Below are 18,892 nucleotides of genomic sequence, written 5' to 3' on the forward strand. Positions count from 1 at the left end.
GGGTACTTACGCATTTTTCAAAATTTCAAAAACGGTCAAAAAACACTTTTGGGCCAAGGAGCGCCGGGAAACGTTCTAAAAACATGTCAGGACTCTCGGCAGAGCCTAAATATGCCCAAAAAGTTGACTTTTGAGAAAAGTCCATTTTTGACTTTTTTGTAAGGGGGGGTACTTACGCATTTTTCAAAAATTCAAAAACGGTCAAAAATAATTTTTTCGCCAAGGAGCGCCAGGAAACGTTCTAAAAACATGTCAGGACTCTCGGCAGAGCCTAAATATGCCCAAAAAGTTGACTTTTGAGAAAAGTCCATTTTTGACTTTTTTGTAAGGGGGGGTACTTACGCATTTTTCAAAATTTCAAAACCGGTCAAAAAACACTTTTGGGCCAAGGAGCGCCGGGAAACGTTCTAAAAACATGTCAGGACTCTCGGCAGAGCCTAAATATGCCCAAAAAGTTGACTTTTGAGAAAAGTCCATTTTTGACTTTTTTGTAAGGGGGGGTACTTACGCATTTTTCAAAATTTCAAAAACGGTCAAAAATCACTTTTGGGCCAAGAAGCGCTGGGAAACGTTCTAAAAACATGTCAGGACTCTCGGCAGAGCCCAAATATGCCCAAAAAGTTGACTTTTGAGAAAAGTCCATTTTTGACTTTTTTGTAAGGGGGGGTACTTACGCATTTTTCAAAATTTCAAAAACGGTCAAAAAACACTTTTGGGCCAAGGAGCGCCGGGAAACGTTCTAAAAACATGTCAGGACTCTCGGCACAGCCCAAATATGCCAAAAAAGTTGACTTTTGAGAAAAGTATATTTTTGACTTTTTTGTAAGGGGGGGTACTTAAGCTTTTTTTCAAAATTTCAAAAACAGTCAAAAAACACTTTTGGGCCAAGGAGCGCCAGGAAACGTTCTAAAAACATGTCAGGACTCTAGGCAGAGCCCAAATATGCCCAAAAAGTTGACTTTTGAGAAAAGTCAATTTTTGACTTTTTTGTAAGGGGGGGTACTTACGCATTTTTCAAAATTTCAAAAACGGTCAAAAAACACTTTTGGGCAAAGGAGCGCCGGGAAACGTTCTAAAAACATGTCAGGACTCTCGGCACAGCCCAAATATGCCAAAAAAGTTGACTTTTGAGAAAAGTATATTTTTGACTTTTTTGTAAGGGGGGGTACTTAAGCTTTTTTTCAAAATTTCAAAAACAGTCAAAAAACACTTTGGGGCCAAGGAGCGCCAGGAAACGTTCTAAAAACATGTCAGGACTCTCGGCAGAGCCCAAATATGCCCAAAAAGTTGACTTTTGAGAAAAGTCAATTTTTGACTTTTTTGTAAGGGGGGGTACTTACGCATTTTTCAAAATTTCAAAACCGGTCAAAAATCATTTTTTCGCCAAGGAGCGCCGGGAAACGTTCTAAAAACATGTCAGGACTCTCGGCAGAGCCTAAATATGCCCAAAAAGTTGACTTTTGAGAAAAGTCCATTTTTGACTTTTTTGTAAGGGGGGGTACTTACGCATTTTTCAAAATTTCAAAAACGGTCAAAAATCACTTTTGGGCCAAGAAGCGCTGGGAAACGTTCTAAAAACATGTCAGGACTCTCGGCAGAGCCCAAATATGCCCAAAAAGTTGACTTTTGAGAAAAGTCAATTTTTGACTTTTTTGTAAGGGGGGGTACTTACGCATTTTTCAAAATTTCAAAAACGGTCAAAAAACACTTTTGGGCCAAGGAGCGCCGGGAAACGTTCTAAAAACATGTCAGGACTCTCAGCAGAGCCCAAATATGCCAAAAAAGTTGACTTTTGAGAAAAGTCCATTTTTGACTTTTTTGTAAGGGGGGGTACTTACGCATTTTTCAAAATTTCAAAAACGGTCAAAAATCATTTTTTCGCCAAGGAGCGCCAGGAAACGTTCTAAAAACATGTCAGGACTCTCGGCAGAGCCTAAATATGCCCAAAAAGTTGACTTTTGAGAAAAGTCCATTTTTGACTTTTTTGTAAGGGGGGGTACTTACGCATTTTTCAAAATTTCAAAAACGGTCAAAAAACACTTTTGGGCAAAGGAGCGCCGGGAAACGTTCTAAAAACATGTCAGGACTCTCGGCACAGCCCAAATATGCCAAAAAAGTTGACTTTTGAGAAAAGTATATTTTTGACTATTTTGTAAGGGGGGGTACTTAAGCTTTTTTTCAAAATTTCAAAAACAGTCAAAAAACACTTTTGGGCCAAGGAGCGCCAGGAAACGTTCTAAAAACATGTCAGGACTCTCGGCACAGCCCAAATATGCCCAAAAAGTTGACTTTTGAGAAAAGTCAATTTTTGACTTTTTTGTAAGGGGGGGTACTTACGCATTTTTCAAAATTTCAAAACCGGTCAAAAATCATTTTTTCGCCAAGGAGCGCCGGGAAACGTTCTAAAAACATGTCAGGACTCTCGGCAGAGCCTAAATATGCCCAAAAAGTTGACTTTTGAGAAAAGTCCATTTTTGACTTTTTTGTAAGGGGGGGTACTTACGCATTTTTCAAAATTTCAAAAACGGTCAAAAATCACTTTTGGGCCAAGAAGCGCTGGGAAACGTTCTAAAAACATGTCAGGACTCTCGGCAGAGCCTAAATATGCCCAAAAAGTTGACTTTTGAGAAAAGTCCATTTTTGACTTTTTTGTAAGGGGGGGTACTTACGCATTTTGCAAAATTTCAAAAACGGTCAAAAAACACTTTTGGGCCAAGGAGCGCCGGGAAACGTTCTAAAAACATGTCAGGACTCTCAGCAGAGCCCAAATATGCCAAAAAAGTTGACTTTTGAGAAAAGTCCATTTTTGACTTTTTTGTAAGGGGGGGTACTTACGCATTTTTCAAAATTTCAAAAACGGTCAAAAATCATTTTTTCGCCAAGGAGCGCCAGGAAACGTTCTAAAAACATGTCAGGACTCTCGGCACAGCCCAAATAGGCCAAAACAGTTGACTTTTGAGAAAAGTCCATTTTTGACTTTTTTGTAAGGGGAGGTACTTACGCATTTTTCAAAATTTCAAAAACGGTCAAAAATGATTTTTTCGCCAAGGAGCGCCAGGAAACGTTCTAAAAACATGTCAGGACTCTCGGCAGAGCCTAAATATGCCCAAAAAGTTGACTTTTGAGAAAAGTCCATTTTTGACTTTTTTGTAAGGGGGGGTACTTACGCATTTTTCAAAATTTCAAAAACGGTAAAAAATCATTTTTTCGCCAATGAGCGTCGGGAAACGTTCCAAAAACATGTCAGGACTCTCAGCACAGCCCAATTATGCCCAAAAAGTTGACTTTTGAGAAAAGTCAATTTTTGACTTTTTTGTAAGGGGGGGTACTTACGCATTTTGCAAAATTTCAAAAACGGTCAAAAATCATTTTTTCGCCAAGGAGCGCCAGGAAACGTTCTAAAAACATGTCAGGACTCTCGGCACAGCCCAAATAGGCCAAAACAGTTGACTTTTGAGAAAAGTCCATTTTTGACTTTTTTGTAAGGGGGGGTACTTACGCATTTTTCAAAATTTCAAAAACGGTCAAAAATCATTTTTTCGCCAAGGAGCGCCAGGAAACGTTCTAAAAACATGTCAGGACTCTCGGCAGAGCCTAAATATGCCCAAAAAGTTGACTTTTGAGAAAAGTCCATTTTTGACTTTTTTGTAAGGGGGGGTACTTACGCATTTTTCAAAATTTCAAAAACGGTCAAAAAACACTTTTGGGCCAAGGAGCGCCGGGAAACGTTCTAAAAACATGTCAGGACTCTCGGCAGAGCCTAAATATGCCCAAAAAGTTGACTTTTGAGAAAAGTCCATTTTTGACTTTTTTGTAAGGGGGGGTACTTACGCATTTTTCAAAATTTCAAAAACGGTCAAAAAACACTTTTGGGCCAAGGAGCGCCGGGAAACGTTCTAAAAACATGTCAGGACTCTCGGCACAGCCCAAATATGCCAAAAAAGTTGACTTTTGAGAAAAGTCCATTTTTGACTTTTTTGTAAGGGGGGGTACTTACGCATTTTTCAAAATTTCAAAAACGGTAAAAAATCATTTTTTCGCCAATGAGCGCCGGGAAACGTTCCAAAAACATGTCAGGACTCTCGGCACAGCCCAATTATGCCCAAAAAGTTGACTTTTGAGAAAAGTCAATTTTTGACTTTTTTGTAAGGGGGGGTACTTACGCATTTTGCAAAATTTCAAAAACGGTCAAAAATCATTTTTTCGCCAAGGAGCGCCAGGAAACGTTCTAAAAACATGTCAGGACTCTCGGCACAGCCCAAATAGGCCAAAACAGTTGACTTTTGAGAAAAGTCCATTTTTGACTTTTTTGTAAGGGGGGGGTACTTACGTATTTTTCAAAATTTCAAAAACGGTCAAAAATCATTTTTTCGCCAAGGAGCGCCAGGAAACGTTCTAAAAACATGTCAGGACTCTCGGCACAGCCCAAATAGGCCAAAACAGTTGACTTTTGAGAAAAGTCCATTTTTGACTTTTTTGTAAGGGGAGGTACTTACGCATTTTTCAAAATTTCAAAAACGGTCAAAAATCATTTTTTCGCCAAGGAGCGCCAGGAAACGTTCTAAAAACATGTCAGGACTCTCGGCAGAGCCTAAATATGCCCAAAAAGTTGACTTTTGAGAAAAGTCCATTTTTGACTTTTTTGTAAGGGGGGGTACTTACGCATTTTTCAAAATTTCAAAAACGGTAAAAAATCATTTTTTCGCCAATGAGCGTCGGGAAACGTTCCAAAAACATGTCAGGACTCTCAGCACAGCCCAATTATGCCCAAAAAGTTGACTTTTGAGAAAAGTCAATTTTTGACTTTTTTGTAAGGGGGGGTACTTACGCATTTTGCAAAATTTCAAAAACGGTCAAAAATCATTTTTTCGCCAAGGAGCGCCAGGAAACGTTCTAAAAACATGTCAGGACTCTCGGCACAGCCCAAATAGGCCAAAACAGTTGACTTTTGAGAAAAGTCCATTTTTGACTTTTTTGTAAGGGGGGGTACTTACGCATTTTTCAAAATTTCAAAAACGGTCAAAAATCATTTTTTCGCCAAGGAGCGCCAGGAAACGTTCTAAAAACATGTCAGGACTCTCGGCAGAGCCTAAATATGCCCAAAAAGTTGACTTTTGAGAAAAGTCCATTTTTGACTTTTTTGTAAGGGGGGGTACTTACGCATTTTTCAAAATTTCAAAAACGGTCAAAAAACACTTTTGGGCCAAGGAGCGCCGGGAAACGTTCTAAAAACATGTCAGGACTCTCGGCAGAGCCTAAATATGCCCAAAAAGTTGACTTTTGAGAAAAGTCCATTTTTGACTTTTTTGTAAGGGGGGGTACTTACGCATTTTTCAAAATTTCAAAAACGGTCAAAAAACACTTTTGGGCCAAGGAGCGCCGGGAAACGTTCTAAAAACATGTCAGGACTCTCGGCACAGCCCAAATATGCCAAAAAAGTTGACTTTTGAGAAAAGTCCATTTTTGACTTTTTTGTAAGGGGGGGTACTTACGCATTTTTCAAAATTTCAAAAACGGTCAAAAATCATTTTTTCGCCAAGGAGCGGCAGGAAACGTTCTAAAAACATGTCAGGACTCTCGGCACAGCCCAAATAGGCCAAAACAGTTGACTTTTGAGAAAAGTCCATTTTTGACTTTTTTGTAAGGGGGGGTACTTACGCATTTTTCAAAATTTCAAAAACGGTAAAAAATCATTTTTTCGCCAAGGAGCGCCAGGAAACGTTCTAAAAACATGTCAGGACTCTCGGCACAGCCCAAATAGGCCAAAACAGTTGACTTTTGAGAAAAGTCCATTTTTGACTTTTTTGTAAGGGGGGGTACTTACGCATTTTTCAAAATTTCAAAAACGGTAAAAAATCATTTTTTCGCCAAGGAGCGCCAGGAAACGTTCTAAAAACACGTCAGGACTCTCGGCACAGCCCAAATAGGCCAAAACAGTTGACTTTTGAGAAAAGTCCATTTTTGACTTTTTTGTAAGGGGAGGTACTTACGCATTTTTCAAAATTTCAAAAACGGTCAAAAATCATTTTTTCGCCAAGGAGCGCCAGGAAACGTTCTAAAAACATGTCAGGACTCTCGGCAGAGCCTAAATATGCCCAAAAAGTTGACTTTTGAGAAAAGTCCATTTTTGACTTTTTTGTAAGGGGGGGTACTTACGCATTTTTCAAAATTTCAAAAACGGTAAAAAATCATTTTTTCGCCAATGAGCGTCGGGAAACGTTCCAAAAACATGTCAGGACTCTCAGCACAGCCCAATTATGCCCAAAAAGTTGACTTTTGAGAAAAGTCAATTTTTGACTTTTTTGTAAGGGGGGGTACTTACGCATTTTGCAAAATTTCAAAAACGGTCAAAAATCATTTTTTCGCCAAGGAGCGCCAGGAAACGTTCTAAAAACATGTCAGGACTCTCGGCACAGCCCAAATAGGCCAAAACAGTTGACTTTTGAGAAAAGTCCATTTTTGACTTTTTTGTAAGGGGGGGTACTTACGCATTTTTCAAAATTTCAAAAACGGTCAAAAATCATTTTTTCGCCAAGGAGCGCCAGGAAACGTTCTAAAAACATGTCAGGACTCTCGGCACAGCCCAAATATGCCAAAAAAGTTGACTTTTGAGAAAAGTATATTTTTGACTTTTTTGTAAGGGGGGGTACTTAAGCTTTTTTTCAAAATTTCAAAAACAGTCAAAAAACACTTTGGGGCCAAGGAGCGCCAGGAAACGTTCTAAAAACATGTCAGGACTCTCGGCAGAGCCCAAATATGCCCAAAAAGTTGACTTTTGAGAAAAGTCAATTTTTGACTTTTTTGTAAGGGGGGGTACTTACGCATTTTTCAAAATTTCAAAACCGGTCAAAAATCATTTTTTCGCCAAGGAGCGCCGGGAAACGTTCTAAAAACATGTCAGGACTCTCGGCAGAGCCTAAATATGCCCAAAAAGTTGACTTTTGAGAAAAGTCCATTTTTGACTTTTTTGTAAGGGGGGGTACTTACGCATTTTTCAAAATTTCAAAAACGGTCAAAAATCACTTTTGGGCCAAGAAGCGCTGGGAAACGTTCTAAAAACATGTCAGGACTCTCGGCAGAGCCCAAATATGCCCAAAAAGTTGACTTTTGAGAAAAGTCAATTTTTGACTTTTTCGTAAGGGGGGGTACTTACGCATTTTTCAAAATTTCAAAAACGGTCAAAAAACACTTTTGGGCCAAGGAGCGCCGGGAAACGTTCTAAAAACATGTCAGGACTCTCAGCAGAGCCCAAATATGCCAAAAAAGTTGACTTTTGAGAAAAGTCCATTTTTGACTTTTTTGTAAGGGGGGGTACTTACGCATTTTTCAAAATTTCAAAAACGGTCAAAAATCATTTTTTCGCCAAGGAGCGCCAGGAAACGTTCTAAAAACATGTCAGGACTCTCGGCACAGCCCAAATATGCCAAAAAAGTTGACTTTTGAGAAAAGTATATTTTTGACTTTTTTGTAAGGGGGGGTACTTAAGCTTTTTTTCAAAATTTCAAAAACAGTCAAAAAACACTTTGGGGCCAAGGAGCGCCAGGAAACGTTCTAAAAACATGTCAGGACTCTCGGCAGAGCCCAAATATGCCCAAAAAGTTGACTTTTGAGAAAAGTCAATTTTTGACTTTTTTGTAAGGGGGGGTACTTACGCATTTTTCAAAATTTCAAAACCGGTCAAAAATCATTTTTTCGCCAAGGAGCGCCGGGAAACGTTCTAAAAACATGTCAGGACTCTCGGCAGAGCCTAAATATGCCCAAAAAGTTGACTTTTGAGAAAAGTCCATTTTTGACTTTTTTGTAAGGGGGGGTACTTACGCATTTTTCAAAATTTCAAAAACGGTCAAAAATCACTTTTGGGCCAAGAAGCGCTGGGAAACGTTCTAAAAACATGTCAGGACTCTCGGCAGAGCCCAAATATGCCCAAAAAGTTGACTTTTGAGAAAAGTCAATTTTTGACTTTTTTGTAAGGGGGGGTACTTACGCATTTTTCAAAATTTCAAAAACGGTCAAAAAACACTTTTGGGCCAAGGAGCGCCGGGAAACGTTCTAAAAACATGTCAGGACTCTCAGCAGAGCCCAAATATGCCAAAAAAGTTGACTTTTGAGAAAAGTCCATTTTTGACTTTTTTGTAAGGGGGGGTACTTACGCATTTTTCAAAATTTCAAAAACGGTCAAAAATCATTTTTTCGCCAAGGAGCGCCAGGAAACGTTCTAAAAACATGTCAGGACTCTCGGCAGAGCCTAAATATGCCCAAAAAGTTGACTTTTGAGAAAAGTCCATTTTTGACTTTTTTGTAAGGGGGGGTACTTACGCATTTTTCAAAATTTCAAAAACGGTCAAAAAACACTTTTGGGCAAAGGAGCGCCGGGAAACGTTCTAAAAACATGTCAGGACTCTCGGCACAGCCCAAATATGCCAAAAAAGTTGACTTTTGAGAAAAGTATATTTTTGACTATTTTGTAAGGGGGGGTACTTAAGCTTTTTTTCAAAATTTCAAAAACAGTCAAAAAACACTTTTGGGCCAAGGAGCGCCAGGAAACGTTCTAAAAACATGTCAGGACTCTCGGCACAGCCCAAATATGCCCAAAAAGTTGACTTTTGAGAAAAGTCAATTTTTGACTTTTTTGTAAGGGGGGGTACTTACGCATTTTTCAAAATTTCAAAACCGGTCAAAAATCATTTTTTCGCCAAGGAGCGCCGGGAAACGTTCTAAAAACATGTCAGGACTCTCGGCAGAGCCTAAATATGCCCAAAAAGTTGACTTTTGAGAAAAGTCCATTTTTGACTTTTTTGTAAGGGGGGGTACTTACGCATTTTTCAAAATTTCAAAAACGGTCAAAAATCACTTTTGGGCCAAGAAGCGCTGGGAAACGTTCTAAAAACATGTCAGGACTCTCGGCAGAGCCTAAATATGCCCAAAAAGTTGACTTTTGAGAAAAGTCAATTTTTGACTTTTTTGTAAGGGGGGGTACTTACGCATTTTGCAAAATTTCAAAAACGGTCAAAAAACACTTTTGGGCCAAGGAGCGCCGGGAAACGTTCTAAAAACATGTCAGGACTCTCAGCAGAGCCCAAATATGCCAAAAAAGTTGACTTTTGAGAAAAGTCCATTTTTGACTTTTTTGTAAGGGGGGGTACTTACGCATTTTTCAAAATTTCAAAAACGGTCAAAAATCATTTTTTCGCCAAGGAGCGCCAGGAAACGTTCTAAAAACATGTCAGGACTCTCGGCAGAGCCTAAATATGCCCAAAAAGTTGACTTTTGAGAAAAGTCCATTTTTGACTTTTTTGTAAGGGGGGGTACTTACGCATTTTTCAAAATTTCAAAAACGGTCAAAAATGATTTTTTCGCCAAGGAGCGCCAGGAAACGTTCTAAAAACATGTCAGGACTCTCGGCAGAGCCTAAATATGCCCAAAAAGTTGACTTTTGAGAAAAGTCCATTTTTGACTTTTTTGTAAGGGGGGGTACTTACGCATTTTTCAAAATTTCAAAAACGGTAAAAAATCATTTTTTCGCCAATGAGCGTCGGGAAACGTTCCAAAAACATGTCAGGACTCTCAGCACAGCCCAATTATGCCCAAAAAGTTGACTTTTGAGAAAAGTCAATTTTTGACTTTTTTGTAAGGGGGGGTACTTACGCATTTTGCAAAATTTCAAAAACGGTCAAAAATCATTTTTTCGCCAAGGAGCGCCAGGAAACGTTCTAAAAACATCTCAGGACTCTCGGCACAGCCCAAATAGGCCAAAACAGTTGACTTTTGAGAAAAGTCCATTTTTGACTTTTTTGTAAGGGGGGGTACTTACGCATTTTTCAAAATTTCAAAAACGGTCAAAAATCATTTTTTCGCCAAGGAGCGCCAGGAAACGTTCTAAAAACATGTCAGGACTCTCGGCAGAGCCTAAATATGCCCAAAAAGTTGACTTTTGAGAAAAGTCCATTTTTGACTTTTTTGTAAGGGGGGGTACTTACGCATTTTTCAAAATTTCAAAAACGGTCAAAAAACACTTTTGGGCCAAGGAGCGCCGGGAAACGTTCTAAAAACATGTCAGGACTCTCGGCAGAGCCTAAATATGCCCAAAAAGTTGACTTTTGAGAAAAGTCCATTTTTGACTTTTTTGTAAGGGGGGGTACTTACGCATTTTTCAAAATTTCAAAAACGGTCAAAAAACACTTTTGGGCCAAGGAGCGCCGGGAAACGTTCTAAAAACATGTCAGGACTCTCGGCACAGCCCAAATATGCCAAAAAAGTTGACTTTTGAGAAAAGTCCATTTTTGACTTTTTTGTAAGGGGGGGTACTTACGCATTTTTCAAAATTTCAAAAACGGTCAAAAATCATTTTTTCGCCAAGGAGCGGCAGGAAACGTTCTAAAAACATGTCAGGACTCTTGGCAGAGCCTAAATATGCCCAAAAAGTTGACTTTTGAGAAAAGTCCATTTTTGACTTTTTTGTAAGGGGGGGCACTTACGCATTTTTCAAAATTTCAAAAACGGTAAAAAATCATTTTTTCGCCAATGAGCGCCGGGAAACGTTCCAAAAACATGTCAGGACTCTCGGCACAGCCCAATTATGCCCAAAAAGTTGACTTTTGAGAAAAGTCAATTTTTGACTTTTTTGTAAGGGGGGGTACTTACGCATTTTGCAAAATTTCAAAAACGGTCAAAAATCATTTTTTCGCCAAGGAGCGCCAGGAAACGTTCTAAAAACATGTCAGGACTCTCGGCACAGCCCAAATAGGCCAAAACAGTTGACTTTTGAGAAAAGTCCATTTTTGACTTTTTTGTAAGGGGGGGTACTTACGCATTTTTCAAAATTTCAAAAACGGTCAAAAATCATTTTTTCGCCAAGGAGCGCCAGGAAACGTTCTAAAAACATGTCAGGACTCTCGGCACAGCCCAAATAGGCCAAAACAGTTGACTTTTGAGAAAAGTCCATTTTTGACTTTTTTGTAAGGGGGGGTACTTACGCATTTTTCAAAATTTCAAAAACGGTCAAAAATCATTTTTTCGCCAAGGAGCGCCAGGAAACGTTCTAAAAACATGTCAGGACTCTCGGCACAGCCCAAATAGGCCAAAACAGTTGACTTTTGAGAAAAGTCCATTTTTGACTTTTTTGTAAGGGGAGGTACTTACGCATTTTTCAAAATTTCAAAAACGGTCAAAAATCATTTTTTCGCCAAGGAGCGCCAGGAAACGTTCTAAAAACATGTCAGGACTCTCGGCAGAGCCTAAATATGCCCAAAAAGTTGACTTTTGAGAAAAGTCCATTTTTGACTTTTTTGTAAGGGGGGGTACTTACGCATTTTTCAAAATTTCAAAAACGGTAAAAAATCATTTTTTCGCCAATGAGCGTCGGGAAACGTTCCAAAAACATGTCAGGACTCTCAGCACAGCCCAATTATGCCCAAAAAGTTGACTTTTGAGAAAAGTCAATTTTTGACTTTTTTGTAAGGGGGGGTACTTACGCATTTTGCAAAATTTCAAAAACGGTCAAAAATCATTTTTTCGCCAAGGAGCGCCAGGAAACGTTCTAAAAACATGTCAGGACTCTCGGCACAGCCCAAATAGGCCAAAACAGTTGACTTTTGAGAAAAGTCCATTTTTGACTTTTTTGTAAGGGGGGGTACTTACGCATTTTTCAAAATTTCAAAAACGGTCAAAAATCATTTTTTCGCCAAGGAGCGCCAGGAAACGTTCTAAAAACATGTCAGGACTCTCGGCAGAGCCTAAATATGCCCAAAAAGTTGACTTTTGAGAAAAGTCCATTTTTGACTTTTTTGTAAGGGGGGGTACTTACGCATTTTTCAAAATTTCAAAAACGGTCAAAAAACACTTTTGGGCCAAGGAGCGCCGGGAAACGTTCTAAAAACATGTTAGGACTCTCGGCAGAGCCTAAATATGCCCAAAAAGTTGACTTTTGAGAAAAGTCCATTTTTGACTTTTTTGTAAGGGGGGGTACTTACGCATTTTTCAAAATTTCAAAAACGGTCAAAAAACACTTTTGGGCCAAGGAGCGCCGGGAAACGTTCTAAAAACATGTCAGGACTCTCGGCACAGCCCAAATATGCCCAAAAAGTTGACTTTTGAGAAAAGTCCATTTTTGACTTTTTTGTAAGGGGGGGCACTTACGCATTTTTCAAAATTTCAAAAACGGTAAAAAATCATTTTTTCGCCAATGAGCGCCGGGAAACGTTCCAAAAACATGTCAGGACTCTCGGCACAGCCCAATTATGCCCAAAAAGTTGACTTTTGAGAAAAGTCCATTTTTGACTTTTTTGTAAGGGGGGGTACTTACGCATTTTTCAACATTTCAAAAACGGTCAAAAAACACTTTTGGGCCAAGGAGCGCCGGGAAACGTTCTAAAAACATGTCAGGACTCTCGGCACAGCCCAAATAGGCCAAAACAGTTGACTTTTGAGAAAAGTCCATTTTTGACTTTTTTGTAAGGGGGGGTACTTACGCATTTTTCAAAATTTCAAAAACGGTAAAAAATCATTTTTTCGCCAAGGAGCGCCAGGAAACGTTCTAAAAACATGTCAGGACTCTCGGCACAGCCCAAATAGGCCAAAACAGTTGACTTTTGAGAAAAGTCCATTTTTGACTTTTTTGTAAGGGGAGGTACTTACGCATTTTTCAAAATTTCAAAAACGGTCAAAAATCATTTTTTCGCCAAGGAGCGCCAGGAAACGTTCTAAAAACATGTCAGGACTCTCGGCAGAGCCTAAATATGCCCAAAAAGTTGACTTTTGAGAAAAGTCCATTTTTGACTTTTTTGTAAGGGGGGGTACTTACGCATTTTTCAAAATTTCAAAAACGGTAAAAAATCATTTTTTCGCCAATGAGCGTCGGGAAACGTTCCAAAAACATGTCAGGACTCTCAGCACAGCCCAATTATGCCCAAAAAGTTGACTTTTGAGAAAAGTCAATTTTTGACTTTTTTGTAAGGGGGGGTACTTACGCATTTTGCAAAATTTCAAAAACGGTCAAAAATCATTTTTTCGCCAAGGAGCGCCAGGAAACGTTCTAAAAACATGTCAGGACTCTCGGCACAGCCCAAATAGGCCAAAACAGTTGACTTTTGAGAAAAGTCCATTTTTGACTTTTTTGTAAGGGGGGGTACTTACGCATTTTTCAAAATTTCAAAAACGGTCAAAAATCATTTTTTCGCCAAGGAGCGCCAGGAAACGTTCTAAAAACATGTCAGGACTCTCGGCAGAGCCTAAATATGCCCAAAAAGTTGACTTTTGAGAAAAGTCCATTTTTGACTTTTTTGTAAGGGGGGGTACTTACGCATTTTTCAAAATTTCAAAAACGGTCAAAAAACACTTTTGGGCCAAGGAGCGCCGGGAAACGTTCTAAAAACATGTCAGGACTCTCGGCAGAGCCTAAATATGCCCAAAAAGTTGACTTTTGAGAAAAGTCCATTTTTGACTTTTTTGTAAGGGGGGGTACTTACGCATTTTTCAAAATTTCAAAAACGGTCAAAAAACACTTTTGGGCCAAGGAGCGCCGGGAAACGTTCTAAAAACATGTCAGGACTCTCGGCACAGCCCAAATATGCCAAAAAAGTTGACTTTTGAGAAAAGTCCATTTTTGACTTTTTTGTAAGGGGTACTTACGCATTTTTCAAAATTTCAAAAACGGTCAAAAATCATTTTTTCGCCAAGGAGCGGCAGGAAACGTTCTCAAAACATGTCAGGACTCTCGGCAGGGCCTAAATATGCCCAAAAAGTTGACTTTTGAGAAAAGTCCATTTTTGACTTTTTTGTAAGGGGGGGCACTTACGCATTTTTCAAAATTTCAAAAACGGTAAAAAATCATTTTTTCGCCAATGAGCGCCGGGAAACGTTCCAAAAACATGTCAGGACTCTCGGCACAGCCCAATTATGCCCAAAAAGTTGACTTTTGAGAAAAGTCCATTTTTGACTTTTTTGTAAGGGGGGGTACTTACGCATTTTTCAACATTTCAAAAACGGTCAAAAAACACTTTTGGGCCAAGGAGCGCCGGGAAACGTTCTAAAAACATGTCAGGACTCTCGGCAGAGCCCAAATATGCCAAAAAAGTTGACTTTTGAGAAAAGTCCATTTTTGACTTTTTTGTAAGGGGGGGTACTTACGCATTTTTCAAAATTTCAAAAACGGTCAAAAATCATTTTTTCGCCAAGGAGCGCCAGGAAACGTTCTAAAAACATGTCAGGACTCTCGGCACAGCCCAAATAGGCCAAAACAGTTGACTTTTGAGAAAAGTCCATTTTTGACTTTTTTGTAAGGGGGGGTACTTACGCATTTTTCAAAATTTCAAAAACGGTCAAAAATCATTTTTTCGCCAAGGAGCGCCAGGAAACGTTCTAAAAACATGTCAGGACTCTCGGCAGAGCCTAAATATGCCCAAAAAGTTGACTTTTGAGAAAAGTCCATTTTTGACTTTTTTGTAAGGGGGGGTACTTACGCATTTTTCAAAATTTCAAAAACGGTAAAAAATCATTTTTTCGCCAATGAGCGCCGGGAAACGTTCCAAAAACATGTCAGGACTCTCGGCACAGCCCAATTATGCCCAAAAAGTTGACTTTTGAGAAAAGTCAATTTTTGACTTTTTTGTAAGGGGGGGTACTTACGCATTTTGCAAAATTTCAAAAACGGTCAAAAATCATTTTTGGGCCAAGAAGCGCTGGGAAACGTTCTAAAAACATGTCAGGACTCTCGGCAGAGCCCAAATATGCCCAAAAAGTTGACTTTTGAGAAAAGTCCATTTTTGACTTTTTTGTAAGGGGGGGTACTTACGCATTTTTCAAAATTTCAAAAACGGTAAAAAATCATTTTTTCGCCAATGAGCGCCGGGAAACGTTCCAAAAACATGTCAGGACTCTCGGCACAGCCCAATTATGCCCAAAATGTTGACTTTTGAGAAAAGTCAATTTTTGACTTTTTTGTAAGGGGGGGTACTTACGCATTTTGCAAAATTTCAAAAACGGTCAAAAATCATTTTTTCGCCAAGGAGCGCCAGGAAACGTTCTAAAAACATGTCAGGACTCTCGGCACAGCCCAAATAGGCCAAAACAGTTGACTTTTGAGAAAAGTCCATTTTTGACTTTTTTGTAAGGGGGGGTACTTACGCATTTTTCAAAATTTCAAAAACGGTCAAAAATCATTTTTTCGCCAAGGAGCGCCAGGAAACGTCCTAAAAACATGTCAGGACTCTCGGCAGAGCCTAAATATGCCCAAAAAGTTGACTTTTGAGAAAAGTCCATTTTTGACTTTTTTGTAAGGGGGGGTACTTACGCATTTTTCAAAATTTCAAAACCGGTCAAAAAACACTTTTGGGCCAAGGAGCGCCGGGAAACGTTCTAAAAACATGTCAGGACTCTCGGCAGAGCCTAAATATGCCCAAAAAGTTGACTTTTGAGAAAAGTCCATTTTTGACTTTTTTGTAAGGGGGGGTACTTACGCATTTTTCAAAATTTCAAAAACGGTCAAAAATCATTTTTTCGCCAAGGAGCGCCAGGAAACGTTCTAAAAACATGTCAGGACTCTCGGCAGAGCCTAAATATGCCCAAAAAGTTGACTTTTGAGAAAAGTCCATTTTTGACTTTTTTGTAAGGGGGGGTACTTACGCATTTTTCAAAATTTCAAAAACGGTAAAAAATCATTTTTTCGCCAAGGAGCGCCGGGAAACGTTCCAAAAACATGTCAGGACTCTCGGCACAGCCCAATTATGCCCAAAAAGTTGACTTTTGAGAAAAGTCAATTTTTGACTTTTTTGTAAGGGGGGGTACTTACGCATTTTGCAAAATTTCAAAAACGGTCAAAAATCATTTTTTCGCCAAGGAGCGCCAGGAAACGTTCTAAAAACATGTCAGGACTCTCGGCGGAGCCTAAATATGCCCAAAAAGTTGACTTTTTTGTAAGGGGGGGTACTTACGCATTTTTCAAAATTTCAAAAACGGTCAAAAAACACTTTTGGGCCAAGGAGCGCCGGGAAACGTTCTAAAAACATGTCAGGACTCTCGGCAGAGCCTAAATATGCCCAAAAAGTTGACTTTTGAGAAAAGTCAATTTTTGACTTTTTTGTAAGGGGGGGTACTTACGCATTTTTCAAAATTTCAAAAACGGTCAAAAAACACTTTTGGGCCAAGGAGCGCCGGGAAACGTTCTAAAAACATGTCAGGACTCTCGGCACAGCCCAAATATGCCAAAAAAGTTGACTTTTGAGAAAAGTATATTTTTGACTTTTTTGTAAGGGGGGGTACTTACGCATTTTTCAAAATTTCAAAAACGGTCAAAATCATTTTTTCGCCAAGGAGCGCCAGGAAACGTTCTAAAAACATGTCAGGACTCTCGGCAGAGCCTAAATATGCCCAAAAAGTTGACTTTTGAGAAAAGTCCATTTTTGACTTTTTTGTAAGGGGGGGTACTTACGCATTTTTCAAAATTTCAAAAACGGTCAAAAATCATTTTTTCGCCAAGGAGCGCCAGGAAACGTTCTAAAAACATGTCAGGACTCTCGGCAGAGCCTAAATATGCCCAAAAAGTTGACTTTTGAGAAAAGTCCATTTTTGACTTTTTTGTAAGGGGGGGTACTTACGCATTTTTCAAAATTTCAAAACCGGTCAAAAAACACTTTTGGGCCAAGGAGCGCCGGGAAACGTTCTAAAAACATGTCAGGACTCTCGGCAGAGCCTAAATATGCCCAAAAATTTGACTTTTGAGAAAAGTCCATTTTTGACTTTTTTGTAAGGGGGGGTACTTACGCATTTTTCAAAATTTCAAAAACGGTCAAAAATCACTTTTGGGCCAAGAAGCGCTGGGAAACGTTCTAAAAACATGTCAGGACTCTCGGCAGAGCCCAAATATGCCCAAAAAGTTGACTTTTGAGAAAAGTCCATTTTTGACTTTTTTGTAAGGGGGGGTACTTACGCATTTTTCAAAATTTCAAAAACGGTCAAAAAACACTTTTGGGCCAAGGAGCGCCGGGAAACGTTCTAAAAACATGTCAGGACTCTCGGCAGAGCCCAAATATGCCAAAAAAGTTGACTTTTGAGAAAAGTCCATTTTTGACTTTTTTGTAAGGGGGGGGTACTTACGCATTTTTCAAAATTTCAAAAACGGTCAAAAATCATTTTTTCGCCAAGGAGCGCCAGGAAACGTTCTAAAAACATGTCAGGACTCTCGGCACAGCCCAAATAGGCCAAAACAGTTGACTTTTGAGAAAAGTCCATTTTTGACTTTTTTGTAAGGGGGGGTACTTACGCATTTTTCAAAATTTCAAAAACGGTCAAAAATCATTTTTTCGCCAAGGAGCGCCAGGAAACGTTCTAAAAACATGTCAGGACTCTCGGCAGAGCCTAAATATGCCCAAAAAGTTGACTTTTGAGAAAAGTCCATTTTTGACTTTTTTGTAAGGGGGGGTACTTACGCATTTTTCAAAATTTCAAAAACGGTAAAAAATCATTTTTTCGCCAAGGAGCGCCGGGAAACGTTCCAAAAACATGTCAGGACTCTCGGCACAGCCCAATTATGCCCAAAAAGTTGACTTTTGAGAAAAGTCAATTTTTGACTTTTTTGTAAGGGGGGGTACTTACGCATTTTGCAAAATTTCAAAAACGGTCAAAAATCATTTTTTCGCCAAGGAGCGCCAGGAAACGTTCTAAAAACATGTCAGGACTCTCGGCAGAGCCCAAATAGGCCAAAACAGTTGACTTTTGAGAAAAGTCCATTTTTGACTTTTTTGTAAGGGGGGGGTACTTACGCATTTTTCAAAATTTCAAAAACGGTCAAAAATCATTTTTTCGCCAAGGAGCGCCAGGAAACGTTCTAAAAACATGTCAGGACTCTCGGCAGAGCCTAAATATGCCCAAAAAGTTGACTTTTGAGAAAAGTCCATTTTTGACTTTTTTGTAAGGGGGGGTACTTACGCATTTTTCAAAATTTCAAAAACGGTAAAAAATCATTTTTTCGCCAAGGAGCGCCAGGAAACGTTCCAAAAACATGTCAGGACTCTCGGCACAGCCCAATTATGCCCAAAAAGTTGACTTTTGAGAAAAGTCAATTTTTGACTTTTTTGTAAGGGGGGGTACTTACGCATTTTTCAAAATTTCAAAAACGGTCAAAAATCATTTTTTCGCCAAGGAGCGCCAGGAAACGTTCTAAAAACATGTCAGGACTCTCGGCACAGCCCAATTAGGCCAAAACAGTTGACTTTTGAGAAAAGTCCATTTTTGACTTTTTTGTAAGGGGGGGTACTTACGCATTTTTCAAAATTTCAAAAACGGTCAAAAAACACTTTTGGGCCAAGGAGCGCCGGGAAACGTTCTAAAAACATGTCAGGACTCTCGGCAGAGCCTAAATATGCCCAAAAAGTTTACTTTTGAGAAAAGTCCATTTTTGACTTTTTTGTAAGGGGGGGTACTTACGCATTTTTCAAAATTTCAAAAACGGTCAAAAAACACTTTTGGGCCAAGGAGCGCCGGGAAACGTTCTAAAAACATGTCAGGACTCTCGGCAGAGCCTAAATATGCCCAAAAAGTTTACTTTTGAGAAAAGTCCATTTTTGACTTTTTTGTAAGGGGGGGTACTTACGCATTTTTCAAAATTTCAAAAACGGTCAAAAATCATTTTTTCGCCAAGGAGCGCCAGGAAACGTTCTAAAAACATGTCAGGACTCTCGGCACAGCCCAAATAGGCCAAAACAGTTGACTTTTGAGAAAAGTCCATTTTTGACTTTTTTGTAAGGGGGGGTAATTACGCATTTTTCAAAATTTCAAAAACGGTCAAAAATCATTTTTTCGCCAAGGAGCGCCAGGAAACGTTCTAAAAACATGTCAGGACTCTCGGCAGAGCCTAAATATGCCCAAAAAGTTGACTTTTGAGAAAAGTCCATTTTTGACT

The sequence above is a fragment of the Corythoichthys intestinalis genome, chromosome 5 (genome assembly GCF_030265065.1).
Source record: "Corythoichthys intestinalis isolate RoL2023-P3 chromosome 5, ASM3026506v1, whole genome shotgun sequence".
NCBI classification, from domain to species: domain Eukaryota; kingdom Metazoa; phylum Chordata; class Actinopteri; order Syngnathiformes; family Syngnathidae; genus Corythoichthys; species Corythoichthys intestinalis.